Below are 4657 nucleotides of genomic sequence, written 5' to 3'. Positions count from 1 at the left end.
GGATCATGACGTTTTTCTGGCGTTTAACTCCAGACAGCAGCATGTACTTGGTGTTCAACGCCAAGTTACGTCGTCTATCTTCACGCAAAGTATGGACTATTATATATTGCTGGAAAGCCCTGGATGTCTACTTTCCAACGCCGTTGAGAGCGCGCCAATTGGACTCCTGTAGCTCCAGAAAATCCATTTCGAGTGCAGGGAGGTCAGGATCCAACACCATCAGCAGTCCTTTTTCAGCCTAAGTCAGATTTTTGCTCAGCTCCCTCAATTTCAACCAGAAAATACCTGAAATCACAGAAAAACACACAAACTCATAGTAAAATCCAGAAATATGATTTTTGCCTAAAAACTAATAATATTCTACTAAAAACTAATTAAAACATACTAAAATCTACATGAAATTACCCCCAAAAAGCGTATAAAATATCCGCTCATCAGAACTCAATTCTTTCTCTATCCCATCCAAGTCTTCATATGGAATATGCCTTGGAAGGTGTGCATTTTCCTCCCTAGCATCAATTTCAATCATTTTGGAGGGGTTTTCTGCAACTCTATGTTCCCATGGAGGTTCCGCATCTCCTAAGTCTTCTACCACTTCTTCCGTGTCTTCAACAATTAAAGCTTCTTCCAATTGTTCCAATACAAAGCAACTTCCCTCATTTCCCACCAGGGTTTTCAATCTCTCCTTCATGCTATGTTCTTCATTCGATTCTCCACATGTAGCCATGGGAGTTCCTTGAGTGTTCAAGAATTGGGATGCTAATTGATTTGTTACCGCATCCAAGGCGGCCATGAAATTTTGCACATCCCTTTTCATCTCTTCTTGCCCTTGAACAAGAACACCAAGGATGTCATCCATTGGAGGTTGGGGTGGATGGAAGGATTCATCAAATTGGGGGGAGGGTTCATAGTAGGAAGGTGGTTCTTCTTGGTAGAGTTATGGTGGTTCAATATTTTCTACTCTTTCCACTTGTTGCACAACACACTCCATGGTTGCTTGAAATTGATCGAATGCTTCCTTGAGATGATCCCTTGACTCTTGTTCCTCTTGGATAGTATGATTAGGATCATGTAGCTCTTGGATCAATGGATCTGAGTATTCTTCCATGGGAGGTTGTGGTGGAAAGTAGTATTCATCTTGTGGTTGAAAATTTTCATTTATTGGAGGTGGTTCATCTTGGTAATAATATGGAGGAGGTGGCTCTTGAAAATATTGATGTTGGAATGTTGGTGGCTCTATATGTGGTTCATATGGCTCATATGGTTGTTGGTAAGATGGCTATGGATTAGGGTCATATGAAGGTGGTTGGTAAGAAGGGGCTTGTGAGTATGGTTGAGAGTTATGTTGAGGATATGGTTCATATGCATATGGTGGTGGTTCTTGAAAGTCACAAGGTGATTCACCATAGCCATTGGATTGATATGCATCATAGAATGGCTCTTCTTCATAGTGCATTGGTGGAGGTTGTTGCCATGAGGATTGATCATATGCATATGGCTCCTCCCACCTTTGATTGTTCCATCCTTGATACACATCCTCATTGAAGTTCTCATCACCTACAACATAATTAGAACCAAACTCATAGCCAAAGTGAGAATTCATAATGGAAAAGAAAAATAAAACTAACAAAAACTAGAAAATAAAGCAAAAAGCAAGATATTCACACTATTCAGATATATACAATAACCAATAACATAACACCATTGCAATTCCCTGGCAACGGTGCCATTTTAATGATTTGATTTTTGATAGTTTAGAATTTCACAAATGAAATCTCGTTGTAAAGTATAGTTTCTAAACCAAACAATTATCCTTTCATACAAAAAGTTGTTTGTCACTAGTACAAACCCCTAAAATTTATAAACCGAAGTATTGGACCTCGGGTCACTAAAATTTATAAACTGAAGTATTGGACCTCGGGTCATTCTCCCTAGGAATTGTAATGAAGTGTCTTGTTATTGGTTGCGAGTTATATTTGGGGTTTTTAAGATTTTAGACAAGAAATATAAATGGCAAAGAAAATAAACTAACAACTAGCAAAGCTCTTGGCAAGATATGAAAACTAGAAGTCCTATCCTAGTTATCCTCCTCAATTGTGATGACAAATTGTCCATTGCTCCCACTTAGTTAACCTCTAACAATGGAGGAAAGTCAAGTGGATGAATCAATTTGATTCCTCAAGTCCTAATCCCACAAGTCCTAGCCAACTCCCAAGGAAAGACTAGCTTTAGTGCACTCCAAACCAATTAGCAATCTCTCCAATTACCAATCAACAAAGGAATTAGATACCTCAAGAGTCACTAATTACTCTACCTAGGCCAAGAGGAACAAAACCTACACTAAAATCCAACCAAGCATTTCATCAAACACTTTGAAGGCATAAAAGGAAAGCAGAGTAAATTGACAACAAGAATGAAATCTAACAACAATTATTGAAGAGAATTAACAACAACAATTCAAGGGAACCACAATTATCATGAATTACCTCAGATTGCATTATTGAAAGAGGAAATAAAAGAACAACAATCTATCCATAACAAGATGAAGAATTATAAGAAGTAAAGTACATAGCTAGAGAGAGGAAGAGGAAAAGATTAAGAATTGATAAAGGAAAAGTGAATCAAAGCATGAATTAAACCTAGATCTAAGAAGAGAGATTAACCTAAACCTAATCCTAATTCTAGAGAGAAGTGAGAGCTTCTCTCTCTAGAAACTACTTCTAAAACTAAAACTATGACTAATGGTAATGAACTAATAATGATTCCAAGATCCTTGATCCTTTCTATCAGCAATTGGCGCCAAAATGGGTTCATAAACCCTTCCAAATCGCTAGGCACGTGTTGCTTTAATGAAGTCATGTGCGGACTGCGACGCGTGCGCGCACGGTACGCATGCGCACCCCTGGCTGATTCTGCAATGTGCGCATGAGCGCCTTGTGCGCGTGTGCGTGCTTGGCTGATTTCACTTCTTTGACTTTTCATGCTTCTCTCCACTTCTATGCTTCCTTCCTTGCTCCCTTTGATCCATGCCTAGCCAATTTCAATCCTGGAATTACTAGCAAACACATTAAGGCATCTTATGAAATCAAAGAGGAATTAGAATTCATCAAAATAAGGCTTAAAAAGCATGTTTTTACACTTAAGCACAAATACGGGAGAGATTACAAAAGCATGCTAATTCATAGGTTAAATGCGAGAAAAGGTCATCAAAATATTCTAAATTCAATACAAGATAAACCCTAAAAATGGGGTTTATCAACCTCCCCACACTTAAACCTTAGCATGTCCTCATGCTAAAATAAGAAGGAACTAAGGGGTATGACATTTATTAATATGCAACTAAACTATATGCGTCCTATCTAAATGCAACTACCTAAAGTGAATGCAAATGCTTAGTTCAAACAAATCAATTCCCAAGAGAACATGTGTAGGCACAAGAGCTAGGGCAATAGGGATCAAGTCCAAACCACAATTGTATTAAATTATCAAAAGAAATTCATGCTTGCAAGAATATAGATAATATGAGTGAACACATGTGATTGAACTTTTGAACCCTCACCGGATGTGTATCCGCTCTATTCACTTAAGTGTTTAACGGTTAATTCACTCAATTCTCTTCTAATCATGCTTTCCAAAAATTGATTTTCTTCTAACAATCAACACCTATTCAATGCATGCATACATTCATCATGAGGTCTTTCATTTAGGTTGTAATGGGGTTAGGGTCAAGGTAGGATCATTTATGGTTAAGTGGACTAGAGTTTATATCTTGGATTAGTATAGACTTTCCAACCTAACCTATATAATAATCTATACAAATTCAAACTACTCTAACTACCCATTCTTCACTTTTTCTTACATATTCATGCATTCTACTCCTTGATTCATGACACTTATACATTGATTCCTTTTTATTGAACTTCACCTTGGGGCATTTTGTCCCCTTTGGTTGCTTTCTTTTCATTTTCTTTCTTCTTTTTCTTCTCTCTTTTTTTTTCTTTTCATTTTATTTTTCTCTTTAGATGCCAGGGCATCTTGACCAGTTTCACTGACCTTTTCTTTACTATTTTTAAGGTAGTTTCATGCATTTCCTTAGGAAAGAAGCTAGTTTTGGGTAGATATTCACTTACACCTTGATTCAAGCATACATTATGAATTTTACATGATTTCATGCAGATTTTGCATGAGTTTAACAACAAATTGTATGTTGCATTACCCATGACTTGGACTAGAACTTTGATGCACTCTATTGCTTGATTTCAGGACCAAAGGAAGCAAGGAAGAACCACTTAGCAGTCACGTTAATCTAATTAACGTCACCACTAACGTGGAATGGGAGGTAACTTCCAAAGTTAATGAGAAAAGTGTTTGCCAATAACGCTCTCGAAGCCATCATTGCCCACGTTAAGAGTCACGTTAACTAAGTTAACGTGAAGTCTAACGTGAAGAAGGGACTTTGAGCCAACGTTAGTGACACTTAACATTATCACTAACGTTGGCCAATGATCATAAGTGGATACATTAGAGTCCACGTTAACTTAGAAAACGTGGCCTCTAACGTTAAAAGGGGGAAGGAAGCCAACGTTAGTGACACTAAACATTGTCACTAACTTTGGCCTAAGGTGCAATGTACCACGTTAACTCCCACGTTAACTTA

Source organism: Arachis duranensis, chromosome 10 (genome assembly GCF_000817695.3).
Source record: "Arachis duranensis cultivar V14167 chromosome 10, aradu.V14167.gnm2.J7QH, whole genome shotgun sequence".
NCBI classification, from domain to species: Eukaryota; Viridiplantae; Streptophyta; class Magnoliopsida; order Fabales; family Fabaceae; genus Arachis; species Arachis duranensis.
The sequence above is the reverse complement of the archived record's forward strand: the minus strand, read 5'-3'. Positions refer to the sequence as shown.